The sequence below is a fragment of the Euleptes europaea genome, chromosome 10, assembly GCF_029931775.1.
Source record: "Euleptes europaea isolate rEulEur1 chromosome 10, rEulEur1.hap1, whole genome shotgun sequence".
Lineage (NCBI taxonomy): Eukaryota > Metazoa > Chordata > Lepidosauria > Squamata > Sphaerodactylidae > Euleptes > Euleptes europaea.
In genome coordinates, this window is record NC_079321.1 from 43,233,358 (window position 1) to 43,248,841 (window position 15,484).

The 15,484-nt window shown below is 40.8% G+C and overlaps 1 pseudogene; it reads left to right on the top strand.

Moving 5' to 3' along the window:
- The first annotated feature begins 252 nt into the window (after positions 1-252).
- On the top strand, positions 253-370 carry LOC130484031 (5S ribosomal RNA; annotated as a pseudogene).
- Positions 371-15,484: the final 15,114 nt, after the last annotated feature.

Genomic DNA, 15,484 nt, shown 5'->3' on the forward strand with positions numbered 1-15,484 from the left:
TCCTGCAGGGTTTCCTGCAATTTACTGTGTGTTTAACAGAGGCCCAACATGCAGAAATTCAGCAAGTGGGATATTTTCTGTTCTCATCATGATTATAAGAGCTTCATTTGCTAAATTTCTGTGCATGAGGCTGCTGTAGTAGAAGGGCCACTAGCAATCTCAAAGGTCTTGTAACATATCACAGTAGCTATTTTTTTTCCTTGCAGGAGCTTCAACAATATGTGATGGAGCCTACAACCATACCACCCTGAAGCCTACGGCCATACCACCCTGAACATGCCCAATCCCATCTGATCTCGGAAGCTAACAGGGTTGGGCCTGGTTAGTACTTGGATGGGAGACTGCCTGGGAATAATGGGTGCAGTAGGCTAAAAAACAACAACTACAACAAAATGTGATAGAGATGAAACACAGTAAAAATGCTCTGAATTTTATAATTACTTATTTTAAAATAAGAATTTATCTGGATCATAATCATCACCTATTTTATCAGCTAAGCATGGGCTTACCTCCTGCTGATTGTCCCCATTGCCTGCAGCTGCTTTAAGCAGGTGGGGGGGGGGGAGAAAAGATAAAAAGGAAAAATGCCACTGGCCTGTGTGCCATACTATGTTATGTTACTTCTGTGTATAACCCGTAAGTAACAATGGGTAACACTGTGAATCACCATAGAGTTTCTGGTGATTCCTAGAGCTACCCATTGTCATTTCCGAGTTGTATTCAGATGTGACATAGTGACGTCAGCAATACTGCAGATGTCATTCACCCTGCCATATCCCTGCCCCTCAGCCCTCCTGCTGGTTGTCAGGCTTGGCCTGGCTACCCCAACTGAGGACCATTTCCCTCAGAAATTCTTCTCTCACCTGGAATGCAAAATAGGTTTCCACACTTGTAGCCCATTCCTGAGGATTGGGCTGAAAGTGTAGTGGAGGCAGCATGACCCCGCCACCAACGTAAGTGCCCTCTTATCACAGAATAAGAAGCACTTATCCTGGCGGCAGGGGCAGTTCTGTTGGCGCCTGGGTGCCGTGGAGCTGCACGGTGCTCCTCCGACACCACAGGCTCTCCAGGACCTAAATTCCAGAAGAGAATGCGGTGCCGGCATGGGGGGGGGATTCCCGGGGTGTTCCCAGGGGTGGAGCTGACTAGTCAGATTCCTAAACTCCTCCAGCCTGGGAACACCCCCTCCAGCAACAGTGTTGCTGTGCCAGGTTTTTCTTGACGGAGCACCAACGTTTTCAATGGGGCTATTTCCCCCATTTTTTTAAAAGGGCCTTTTTTAGCCTTGCAGCATCCCAGAAACCTCTTTGGAGGCACCGCGGCGGCTCCCCAGCCATGCCGTCCCCAGCCACTGCAAGGCTCAGGAATGAGCTGCAAGGCAGTTAATTGTTAAGCTGTACCACCACCACCCAATGAGTGGCTTTTCTTCTCTGGTTTCTCCTGGAAACAGCTGCAGGCATGTCAATGGTACTGCTACAATGCTATAGCATAAATCTCAGAACATTTTTTTTTAAGCTGTAAAAGAACGCATCGCCAAAAAAGGTGGGGAAAAGATTGTGCCGCTGTTTGAACTTGCCAGAGCGCTTTAGAGACAGCTCATAGGTGGGTTGAAATGAGCTGTATGAATGCCTATCTTTGTATCACTGTACTCCAAAATGGGCCAACAACGGAGGACATCTGGTTTAGAACAGTAAACTGAACAGGGCCTAACACTGAACTCCAACCTCTTCAGCCCCCCCCCCCCAAACTACACGGGCTGAAGAGGTCAAAACATCCCCAACTAAAAAGCATAACACCCTCAGACGTACATAACAATATGCTGCTTACACTCTGTCCTAGGGTTGCCAACCTCCAGGTACTAGCTGGAGATCTCCCACTATTACAACTGATCTCCAACCAATAGAGATCAGTTCACCTGGAGAAAATGGCTTCTTTACAATTGGACTCTATGGTATTGAAGTCCCTCCCCTCCCCAAACCCCACCCTCCTCAGGCTCCACCCCAAAAACCTCCCTCTGATTGTGAGGAGGGACGTGGCTACCCTACTCTGTCCCCTTACCTTGCAACACTCAGTAAATGTTAGTTTGTTTCTTCCGAACTGGCTGGTTCTGGAGCCGTTCTGGAGGAAAAGTCATTATAATTTCAATTATCACATTCTTCTGAGGATATTTTTCTAGATTTTGTATAAGCAAAAACCACCTCAGTTTGTTGACTTTTCTTACTATTCCATTCTCTACTCCAGTGCTACACATTATGGGAGCAAATATTTTGTTTGTATGCCAGACAGAGGCTACATTCCCCTTTCCCTGTAATAGGCAAGCTCACGTTTTGCTTGTACCCTTTGAAAGGCAGGAAGTTTTCTGCAAAAGGGATAGAAGCAGATACATCTCCCTAACATAAGATGGAACCAATACAGATGAGATACAAAATATCCATGTTGAAGAAGGTTCCAAGATGTTTGTATGAAAGTGTTCAGTTATGATCAACTTTCTTAATGGTTTGGGGAGTTGAAGCCAGGTCTCTCAGGTCCAAATCCAACACTTTATGCACTGTACCCCACCTGGCACTAGGCACCCAGCTGAAGAGTGAAAAGTCTTTGTACAAAAATACCACTTAAGATTATCCTTTTTGGTGGGAACATCTGCTGTTCTGGTTGGATGAAGCCACTATCATCATTAGATTATTTGCAGAGTCATTCTTTCTCTGATTATTCTTGTCTAATGCAGCTCTGAAAAGCAGCCAATGAGGAGCCAGATGCTTTCTAGAGATTACCAACCATCATTATTTTTAGCTGTTGCATTCAGCATACTAAATTTATCCACAAGAAGAGGTGATTCGGTTCAGACTTTTTATTAGCTTATTTCTGAATGAAATATATGGCAGATGGAATTTTTCCCAGCAAGAGGTATCCAATATTTTACTTTATAGAGATGCTATGAGTCAGGAAGAGGATAAGTGTGGTATCATGTGACAGAAGGGGTTTATACCACTTTACATCACTTTGAGCTTTATTGTTATTTGTCACACACATAATCATTAACAAAACAAAAGGTGAAACATCAGTTTAGTGAAGCAGCCACTTATATTTTACCACTTCTTCCACCAGGGCCAGATTAAAACCTGCTGAGGCCATAAACTATGTCAGTATCACCTCTTCAATGGGTAACTTATGGTGACTTACTGTATTTTTTATTTACTTAGTGGTCCCTTACAATCTGCTGCCCTAAACCATAGTTTATTCAGCTTGTGCATTAATTCAGCCTCCCTTTTCCTCATGGGACAAAACCAGCATTTTATAGGCTTGATCTAACCCGCAGTTTGAGAGGAAAGCAATGTTAAACCACCTCTGTTAGTCTCTTGCCTTGAAAATCTTACAGGGTTGCCATAAGTCGGGTAGGCACTTTACATACACAACCCACCGTTTCAAGTGCTTTATATAAAATGACAAGGATACAAAGGGCGAAAACGCACGGTTGCTTTAGCCTCCTTTATTCCCTGTTTCAGACAGGATTCAGACAGGATTGAACACATGTTCGGCGAAACGCATGCGTTCAATCCTGGCTGAATCTTGGCTGAAACAGGGAATAAAGGAGGCTAATATGACCATGCGTTTTCGCCCAAAGATTTTTCATGATTAACAAAGGGCATGACTTCTATGAAACTTAATGTTTAACATTAATACCTTCTCTTTAGAATAGGGAAGGCACAGCTACCTTGAGTCACCGTTAATGGCAGGATAGGGAGGATACACATACACACACACAGAGGTCACAGTGAATCCTTATAAGTATTTCGAGCCCAACTTTGTAAGTGAAATGACATATGTGCATAGTAGCAATCCAATTCTGGCTCAGCCATCATTCTCAAACTGTAGGCTTCAGTAGGCTTTCTACCTCATTTCATTTTTTATAAGTGCCACATGGATGTTATCTGTTCATTCATTGCCTTAGCCATTTTTTTAAAGTATTGTTTAAAGAACAGAACTGCTCCAGGAATTGGGTGGAGGAAATTTCTTGAGAATTTTATGGAGAGACAGAGAGGGAGGGAGACAGCCAATCATCATTATACTTTCAACTTGTTTCCCCCCCTCAGAGCTTGACCCTGGAGAGGACAAGTGTGCTTGAATAAAATGGAGTGATGGCACTTCTAGAATGACCTCAGTGCTCTAAAATATGTGTCTTCACCTTTAATTTGAAGAGGTACTGACAGAAGAGAATTCTGCTGTGCATTATAATTGGCAGTAGCTTTGTGTGTGTCAGGCAGATACAAGTGGAAATGGAAAATAGGAGGGAAGAGTCTTGTCTTTTCTCCCATATCTAGCCAAAAGAAGGCTGTCAGGGGGTGCAACAAACCATATCTAGAAGATGGTACAAAGGGTTAGCTACTCAGAGAAGGGTTGAAGTTTGTCACAGGTATCTACTGAAGTCCCTTTGGAGAAGGCACAGACAGAAATATGGAAAGAGTAAAGCCAAAAGGGAGACTGCAACTAAGAAATAAGAAGGAGATTGAGACTGGGACGGAAGGCCATGAAGGAGCTAGAAAAGATCCTTAAGTGTAAGGATGTGAAGCAGTTTAAATTTGAAGCAGTTTAAATTTTCACCTTTGAGCAAAAAGGAAAAGCAGTAAAGAAATGTAGTATGTAAATAAATCAATGAATGAGAGCACAGTCCTATGCAGGTTTACTCAAAAGTAGGATCTATTGTATTCAGTGGGGCTTGTGCTTAGTGAAATGTGCATAGAATTGCACTGTGACAAAAAAGAAAACTCCTATTCATATCTGATCTTTGTCATGAACTTGCCAGATGGCCTTATGCAAGCCACTATATGCCATAGTATTCCCTGTTACTTTGTATGGGTGTGAAAGTTGTAAAGTGAAAAAAGTTGGCAGGAAGAAAGTAGATTAATTTGAAATGTGGGGATGGAGGAGAGTTTTATGAATACAATGGACCACCAAAAAGAAATCAGTGGGTTCTAGATCAAATTGAGCCTGAACTCTCCCAACAATGACCAACCTGAGGCTATTGTCCTTTGGTTGCATGATGAGAAGACAAGAATCACTGGAAAAGACAATAATGCAAGGAAAAGTTGAAGGCAGCAGGAAAAGAGGAAGAAGGAACATGAGATGGATTGATTCAATAAAGAAAGCCACGGCCCACACTTTCCAAGACTGAGCAAGGCCGTTAATGATAGGATGTTTTGGAGATCATAAATTCATAGGGCTGTCATGGGTTGGAAGTGACTTAACAATATTTAACACAAAAAGCAAAGTATTGCACTCAGGGCCAGCACTGAAACGAACAGTACATAATTTTTTTCTCATTAGCTGTGATTTTTGTTAATGCTTAGAGTGCCAGGTAGGGGTGTACATTTCAGATTTTCTGGGATTTTTCAGGGAGGGGGTTACTGGTAAGGAAAAAGGTGGCAATAAAGTGAGCAGAATAAGTGGATCCTAACTAATAGCAACTTTTTTTCAGCCTTATTCGGGCCACTTTGGCCCTGTTTACATTTTCTCCCCTCCCTCCCCCCTTCTTACTTACCTGCCTTTGAATCAATCCCAGTTACCCAGATACCCAGGGGCTCCTGAGAAACCAAGCAGCGTGGAATTGCTTTAGCTCTTGCTTCCTATTCTGGCTGCAGGTGAGTGCACTGAAGTCCCCCACGCTCACCCGCAGCCAGAATGACAAGGCTCCCTCCTTTCTCTCGGCGCTGTTAGCACCAAGACAAAGGGGGAGGCTTCTTATTTTGGCTGCGGGTGGGCAGGAGCCCAATGTGCAGACTAGATTGCAGTCATATCCCCCCTAGGCTTCTCTGGACCTTGGAGAAGGCCACTGAGATGGATCTGACGGATTAGGATGTTTTCTGGTATTTTTTGAGTTAATCAAACCCAATATTTTATTTTATTTTTTAAATCTGGGTTTTCTGGATTTTTCATAAATTTCCGGGTTTGATAAACCCAAACCAAAAAATACTGGGGAAATTTTTTTGCGCAGTGTTTGGAGAAAGTGCCAGTGTTTGGAGAAAGAGTGGGATAAAAATGTAATAAGCAATGGTGTGAATCCAACCTAAGGAGGCTTTCTCCATCCTAAGTCCTTCCACTGTTGAACAAAGACTCTTTAGAGTGGAAAAAGGCATCAGACTTTACATAGTGGTAAGATAGTGGTAGAATCCAAACTAATGGCTGCTAGGAAAGATGCTGCATGCCCATGCATGTATTTATTTTCTACATTTTTAATCTCCCCTGCCTCCAAGGAGCTCAGCGGGGCTTAAATGGTTATCTCCTCCTTCATTATATCTTCACAACATCCCTGAGAAATAATGACTGTCAAGTGAGAGTTCAAAATTCTAACCTTTGCACCACACTGGCTCAAATTAAGAAACTATTATAGGGTGAACTGCATCCTCACTCTTCCCATGTGTCATCCTCTGCTTAAGAACATTATTTTATTGTTTTTTAAATTTTTTATTAACATTGCAGACTAAATCAATTTCCATCAATCCAGGAACAATTAAAAAGGCATAATAAAAGTCATACATTTTTAAAGGGGATACATCACAAGGTGGATCCACATAAGTCTTACTTGTCTCCTACTACTGAGAAGAACATTTTTGTTGTGGTTGTTGTTATTGTTGTTATTGTTACCCTTTGTATTCTGCCACCCTATTATAAATAATAATTAAGGCAGTGGAAAACATTATTGTTAAACAAGTACTAAAAATAAAATTTAAATAACTTTGTATGACAGCTTTTAAAAATCACTGATCTAAACTGCAGTTTATAACAAAGTTAAAAACAACACAAGAAGAGCCCTATTGCATCAGACCAATGGTTCATGTGGCCTAGCATCCTGTTTCCCACTGATTTCCAGGCACGCTGCAGATATAAAAGCATAGAAATCCCGTAGGAAATAACTGGCAGACCTACCCACATGGAATTTTTTCTAAGCAATGCTTCACTTTTTTACCTTGTATAATCTCCTGTTTTCAACCTCTGTTTACTTTAATGGCATATCTGCTTCCCTTGTGGGCCTCTTCGTGTGGTAAATTGCCGTCTCACCAAAGATGCGCTTAGAAGACCATAGTTTTATTTATTCATCACTGTGATAAACTGGAACAGGATTAATGAGCTCCCTGTAGTAAAACAAGAGGGGTCAAAATCTGATGCCCTTAAAGGTTCATAATCTTGATGATATTAATAGTAATATAACAGTTTACATCAATAAAACTCTCTACATGCCGTAATTAATTGTCACAACACTCCTCTGGGTTCTTTAATCATTATAAATGCCACCACTGACATTCTCTAATTAATAAACCAGATAAAATAAGCTAATGACTATCTTAAATTTGACCCACACAAATATAGCAAATCTCTCCCATGTGGCGGCCTTAAAAGTAAAGGTTCTGAGACAAGCGCTGAGAAAACAGCTTTGATCCATCAAACCAAAGGGACAGAAGACAAAACAGCAAGTGTGAGATCTTTAAAAATCCTAATTTCATTTTCAAAACTTTATCAGAAGAAAGAATGTTAGCTTCCAGTAAAATCTGGGCTTCTAAAGTGTGCTGCCCTGAAACACGTGGGAGTCAATACATTCTAAGTGATTGTTTGATGAATAGTTTAAATATTATGATTCTTTTATTATTCTTAAATGTGGAATTAACTCAGTGATTATCTAAGCTAACATCTGGCTTTTGGGGTGTTTGAACTCATATGCATGTAAAGTATGTGCACTACTATTGTGGTATGGCCCCTTTATTCCATGCTTTCAACCATATTTACACTATATACTGTACTCCTGCAAAATAATCCTCTTACCTTGACTGCACCACAGGTAAACGGCACATGAGAAGAATTGCTAGAAGTTTCTATTCAGATACTAGATTTGTAAAACAATGCTTCTCAAGTGGTAATCCATGGATTAATTATTAATAAATTTCAAAATAGGGTTGCTAGCACAAGGCTGGCAACCGGCGGGAGACTTGCCAAGTATGTGTTTGTGTGTGTGTGTGGGGGGGGGGAAGCTTCCAGCAACTTGATGATGTCACCAGTGACATTTTGACATCACACTCCATGTGCCCAGAAGTGATGTTACTCATATAGTTTTGCTCCCATGCTAGAGTGTCCCTGACAATGCACTGACATCACTTTTGGGTGCACGGGGTGTGACATCAGTTTGTTGAGATGCTGCTCATCCCCCCACCCCGTTTTTCCAAGTTATTTTTTCCCAGCTGCCCATCTAAGTGGCAGCAGGAAGTGACTGTCGGCAGTGGGGGAATCCCCTGTCACCAGTGAGAACCTGGAAGCCTATTTTACAATGTTGATTGTATGAAAAACCCTGAAAACTGAGTGGGCCCTAATATTGTAAAGTAGTAAAGATCAACAGAAATTACTATATAGTTTTATTTTCTAAGAATGAAGTTGCAAGTACACTGCTCTCTCTTGTTCCTTCATTGCAGAAATAGATTAATCTCATCTTCATTTAAGGCATTAATATAGACTCTGTCATTCTTCATTAGCATATCTTTGTTTAGGACATAAGGGGCTCTAAACTAATAAATCAGGGGGTGGGATGGGGATGATATCATAGTTTTTTTTTGCTAAATGAAATAAAGGGTTAGATCAGAGCTGTAGACAGTTGTTTACCCCTTTAGCAAGCTCAGTTAAACAACTACCTCTGTACTCATAAATAATCCATTATATTCATCTGACAGGCTATTGCAAAATTAGTCTGGGGGAAAGCCAGAGATTTTCCTTCCTGCCAACCTCTGGCAATGTAGAGCCCTACCAGTTCTCAGATCTCTTCAGTCTGTCATTCATCTTGTTCTACCTCTCAATCAATCATCAATGACTTTTGTGGGGTACAATATTGCATTTCCTATTATAGCCCTCTCCTGAGATGCTCAGGAGAAAGATGGGTATATAAGTATTTTAAATAAATATAAATACTCCAGTTTGTTTCCCTTAATGCACTCTTAATTTCCCTTAATTCCCTTAGATTTCCTCCTCAACTGTTCAGGCCCTATGAACTTTCAGCATTTGTCCTCTGCTGTCTGTTTCTCTTTCCTTGGTGTCAGCATGTCATTGATACAGCTCACACTGTTCTTTGATTCGGTCACAGTAGTCTTAGTCTAGTTTCTGCCTATTTGACATGTGACGACTCTAGGTGGGGGGACGGGGTTTTGAAATGTTTCAACCTTTCTGACAGAAAAATTTGAATTTGGGAGGAGTACTGAGAAAAAAAACCCTATGAAATGCTTCCTTTTGGGAATGAGTGAAAGACAGTGTTTTACTCTGAATGTACAGTATGAACTTTTTAATGTAAGACAATTTATGATTAGATAATGATAATTCCTGTGTATTTTGCTTATATTTATTGTTCAAATGGGACTAATTTGGTCCATAATTAATATGCTGTAAAGTGTATAATGAAAATGCACTACTGAATAGTTCAGCATTTTCATTATTATAAAGTTAATCTTGATGTCCCAAATATGCTGTTATTTCTATTATGATCCTATACAAGTGTTTCAATCCAAACAGTACACTTTCTTTTGCTTACTATAAAATTGGTGCTTTCTGTTTCCAACTTTTATTTGTTGTATTTGAGATTCTGCTTGTAGAAAACAAAGGCATTTATACTTTTTATAGCCTTCTACTCAGGTCTTAAATTATGCCCCCTTTATTTATTTTTTCCTGCCACTCAGATGGCAGAGACTAAGGGCTCGTCTGCATAATACGTTTTTGACAAGACATGCCCAGCTTCCTTTGTTTTCTTCAAGTGGACTCTCAAATACAGGATGGAGCATATTGAACTTCACATCCCTTCCAATTCCTACTAGATGATCATTCCTTGGTGCTAGAGGGGTATTTAAACATAACAAAGACCACAATAGAATTTTTTTAAAGATATGCATTATGATTTAAAATACAGATGGAGATTGATTACTCTGATCCAATAAGATATTTATGCTCAGACTCTTCTTTTCTTACTTTAACATTGAAGAACAGAAGATGTAAATATATATATTCATTTTTTAGGTCACAACAGTGAATGGAAGTTACTGTAGTCGTGATGATTAATGAAACTGGTGATCTATAGTGTCATTTAGTAATTAAACAACATTATAATGGTGCCATCCACCTACAAGGGTTAATCAACTCTTATGAACAAAGGAGTTTTTTTAAATAAACTATCCATAGAATTTTTAATTTGACTTTTTCTATACACACACAATTAATTAGGAAGAGTTAAATTATGCTCCCATGAAACTTAAAGACAAACCTCCTACTGACTGCACTGAAGCTGCAATTACTAAGAAATATGAGTGGGAGGTCAATGAACCCATTCAGGGAATATGAAACCAAATGCTGTGAAAAAGTCAGATAACATTCTTTATAACTATGAAAACAAAATTTCAACCTTTTAAAAGCAGAGTCTAACTATGTCTGTATAGAAGTAAAGGTCGTTGATGTTTGTAGGACTTGGTTCTAGAAAATGATATTTAGGATTGCAGCCAAACCTTCTCTTCGCAGCTCAGGAATATGTTTCATTTGAACAGCAGCTGTTAGCATGTTACTGGGCATTGGTGGAAACTGAATGGAGGATGTGCACCAATCCTGTCATGCGCCAACCAGCATTACCCTCCATAGTTTAGATGCTGGAAGATTCAGTCAGTACCTAACTTGGCTAGGCCCAACAGACCTCTATTGTGAGGTGGAAGTGGTATATCTGCGAACAGGCTCATGAAGGGAAAATAAGGGGTGAGCAGATTGCAGGAAAGATTTGTTAATATAGAAGGAAGAAGTGGTGTAATCCCTCCTGTTAAGAAGGGTTGCCAACCTCCAGGTACTGGAGAGAATGAAGGCTTAGTGCTGTATAGATGATGGAAAAGATCCAAACAGCACTACAAAGTAATATCAACACAAGATAAATTTATAAAGGTGCAGGTAAGTGCAAGGAGTGAACATATGTACAAAGATTAAGGGAAACACAATCAGAATTTTTTTAAACAATTAGCATAAATAGTCCAGCAAGATATGCAATATGACAAAAGAAATTGTCCAATGGATCACATAAAAACAATATAGCTGTCCATGAAAGACTTTCCTGTATTTCTCGGTAGCTGGACACAAAATGTCAAAAAAGAGGACCACAGCGAGGAGGTGCCAGAGGAGGTGCCCGGACGTGTCGTCTAGATCATGCACACGTTTCGCACATGGCTTCATCAGCTACACATATCTGCATAACATGATCAAAAAAGTATACCATGCTAATACAAAGATATCATGTCAATAAATAATTGTTTAAAAATATTAAGAGTTGAACCTTTATTTCACATTATATCAAAAATATTAATATTAAGAAACTATGCAACTACCATCATAAATATATATTAAAAAACTTACCAGAAAAGTTTATAACAATCATATCAATTTCAAAGAGGGACCGAGAGGATTTCTGTATAGGTCTCCAAAGCATATAATGAAACTGACAAGTTGCGAGTTGAAATAGAAAGCAATGCAAGGAAATGAACAGCAGCTGGTGGAGCAGTAAAGAAAAATGCTTAAAGGAGAAAACTCTTATAAAAAACAAGAGTAATCCAATTCGTTATTTAAACCATTGGGGGACAAAGATCCCATGAGAAATATAAGTTTAGTTTCCATTTGATGTAGTATTTTTTGTATATTTTGGGAATCATAGGGACGACCTTGATACTGCCACAAGACGCAGAAAGACATGCCATTATCTCTGTGTCCTTTATCAATAAAGTGCGGAGTGAGCGGAGCCTCAAGATTTCCGGAGCGGATCCTGGACCGATGCTCTGAAATTCTTGTCCTAATAGGTCTAATTGTGCTGTCAATATAGGAAAATCCACATTTACATAAGATATAATAAACGACCTGTTTGGAAGAACAGTTAAAGAACTGTCTCAAAGTAAACCTGAAACCAGTAACCAGGGAGATAACCTCTTTGAGGGTAAGACATAAATTACAAACTGAACAGGAGCCACATGGATAATGTCCCAAAGCGGGTGGTAAAAAATGGGACGTTGGAGAAGGCTCCTGCAAAGGAGTGTCTGTGTGCACTAATTGATCTCGAATGGTCCGGGGACGGCGAAGTCCACACAAAGGCGGGGTTTGGCAGCCTGGTATGCATTGTATAAGGTGCCAATGTTTTTTAACTATTTTATTGATCATATTAGACTTGGAGCTGAATTGTAAGGACCAGGTGACCCCAGATCGGGAGTTGCGAGGTTGCTGGGAAGTAAATAATGCTCCTCTGTCTAAAGAATCGGCTCTTGCCTTGGCACCTGGTCCTTACAATTAGGGTATTAGTAAACCATACACTGAACATGAGTCAGTAGTGTGATGCAGTAGCTAAAAAGATCAAATGCGATTTAGGGCAGTATAAACAGAAGTTTAGGGGGAAAACTCATGGTTGCTTTAGCCTCCTTTATTCCCTGATTCAGCCAGAATTAAGCCAGGATCAAATGCACATTCGGTGAAATGCATGCGTTCGATCCTGGCTGAAACTGGGAATAAAGTGTTCAGATCATGTGAAGCAATGGTATCAATTTACTCTGCTCCAATTAGACCTCACCTAGAGTATTGTGTTCAGTTTTGGGCATCACAATTTAAAAAGGATATAGACAAGATGGAACGTGTCCAGAGGAGGGCAACAAAGGTGTTGAGGGGTCTGGAGACCAAGTTCTATGAGGGAAGGTTGAAGAAGTTCGGTATATTTAGCCTGGAGAGGAGATGACTGAGAGGTGATATGATAACCATCTTCAAGTACTTGAAGGGGTGTCCTATAGATGCAGAGTTGTTTTCTGTTGCCCCAGAAGGTTGGACCAGAGCCAACTGGTTGAAATTGCATCAAAACCACTTTCTGACAGAGTGGTTCCTCAGTGGAACAGGCTTCCTCAGGAGGTGGTGGGCTCTCCTTCTTTGGAGGTTTTTAAGCAGGGACTAGATGGCCATCTGTCAGCAATGCTGATTCTGTGAACTTAGACAGTTCATGAGAGGGAGGCTCTTGTGGCCCTTTCTTACGTGCCCAAGTAAATGTGGATCACCAGTTTGGAGTCAGGAGGCAATTTTCCTCCAGGCCAGATTGGCCAGGGATCATGGAAACTTTTTTCTTGGCCATCTTCTGGGCATGGAGTAAGGGTAACTGAGGGTGTGGGGGGAGGTAGTTGTGAATTATTAAATCAGTTAATAAACAGTGTACCTACCTATATAGTTCTTCACACAACACGTAGTTAAATGGTTGGACTCCCTGCCCCAGTTGGTGGTGATGGCTGCCAACTTGGAGGGCTTTAAGAGGGGAGTGGACCTGTTCATGGAGGAGAGGGCTATCCATGGCTACTAATCAAAATGGATACTAGTCATGATGCATGCCTATTCTCTCCAGGATCAGAGGAGCAGGCCTATTATATCAGGTGCTATGGAACGCAGGCAGGACAATGATGCTGCACTGGTCTTGCTGGTGGGCTTCCTGGAGGCACCTGGTTGGCCACTGTGGGAACAGACTACTGGACTTGAAGGGCTTTGGTCTGATCCAGCACGACCTTTCTTATGTTCTCATGTGTTTACTGTGTCTGTGAATTTAGAGAAAAGTTTGCTCACATTGTTCACATTGTTTGTCAGTCATTGTCATGATTTAATTTTATGGATACCTTACTTTTTTCCCTCCTCAGAGGCCATGTCTACCCACTGGCTTTCTTGGCGGTAGACCTGGACTCCGAGGAGGGGGAAAAAGTCCCCCTTCAGAGGCCAGGTCTACCAATTGGCTTCTATGAGCCACCGGAGGCCAGGTCTACTGCCAAGAAAGCCATTGGGTAGACCTGGCCTCCCAATGGGACTCAGCCGGAAGCCAGGTCTACCAATAGGCTTTTATGGCGGTAGACCAGGCCTCCAGACGAGGACTCCGGACGGGGAGGGGGAAATGGCAGGGACTTACAATTTAATTTTTATCATTAAATAAGATCACTATTAAGTATGATATCAAGTTTTATTCAGTGTACCTATAGTTTAATTAAGACTTAAAACTTTAATTAAAGTTAATTAAGTTAATAAACAGTGTACCTACCTATATAGTTTAAGAAATTTGGCTCTCAAAAGAAATCTCAATCGTTGTACTGTTGATATTTGGCTCTTTTGATTAATGAGTTTGCAGACCCCTGGCATAGGCCTTATTAGCTGCTATATCACATCCCGACGTTTACTAGGCAGACTTTGTTTGCGGGGTGGTTTGCCAGTGCCTTCCCCAGTCATCTTCCCTTTACCCCCAGCAAGCTGGGTACCCATTTTGCCCACCTCGGAAGGATGGAAGACTGAGTCAACCTTGAGCCGGCTACCTGAAACCGACTTCCGTTGGGATCGAACTCAGGTCGTGAGCAGAGCTTTTGACTGCAGTACTGCAGCTTAACACTCTGCACCACGGGCTCCTACCTCAGGTGTACACATGTACAAAAAGGGGATTCACACTATACAGGAAAAAGGGGGTGTCCTGGGGTGTGGTCCTCAGGGGCATTATGGGTAATAACAAAAATTGAACATAGAACTTAAAAATCTATCACATGAATAATGCAGCAAATGATCTATATGAGGGCTGCACTGAGTGTTCATGCCTTTTAAATTACTGACTGAAAATAGAGCTTTTCATGGAACTGAAATATTTCCTGACAAACTGAAATATTATCTTTTTCATGCCTATTGCTGTCCTGGATTCCCTCTCTGCTGCTGCTTCAGTGCCATTTTGGGCTTCTTTCTCCTTCCTACCAGAGCAATCCCAACCAATAGGGATCACATAATTTATGTGATGACATTACCCACTTACATCTGTCTATGTGACAATGTAACCGAAGTTAAACAGAGCAAGGACAGTGGTTCCTGTATTAGCCAAATGGGTTTCTGCTTACCCTCACTCTATATAGCTGCACACTTTGTGTCCTTAAAACACACGCACCCAAAATTGTTAAAGGGAGGGGTAAATTTTGATGCTGCTGCAAATTTTCACGAACAGCATTCCTCTTCTGACTCAGCCTTAATCCATGTAGAAGTATTTCATACATGAACTGTTGCCTGCAGTTCTTCTGCATATAAAACACCATATTCAAGTTAATAATTTAGTTTCAAAACTCATCCAATATTTACAACATCTGGCTGGAGATCCATTACATAATCTGCCATTGGTTCAGATCTTATGTTTAGGAACTAAGAAACATGGAATATTAATGGTCTGAAATTGTTAAGGACGTTAGTTTTCAATTCCTGCATAATTAAAACACAGATTCATCTTGTAAAATATGGTGGCTTAGAGACATGGCATAAAACAGAGCAGCCTCAAGAGATTTATTGTGACATCGCTATTCTATATCCTACCACCTGCTGATTTGTTTAAAGAAATATATTTTCCGTAATATAGAGGAACTGTTCTCATAGCGGATGCTGCCATCACTTGTGGTACTTAGCAGGCTCAGCAGTT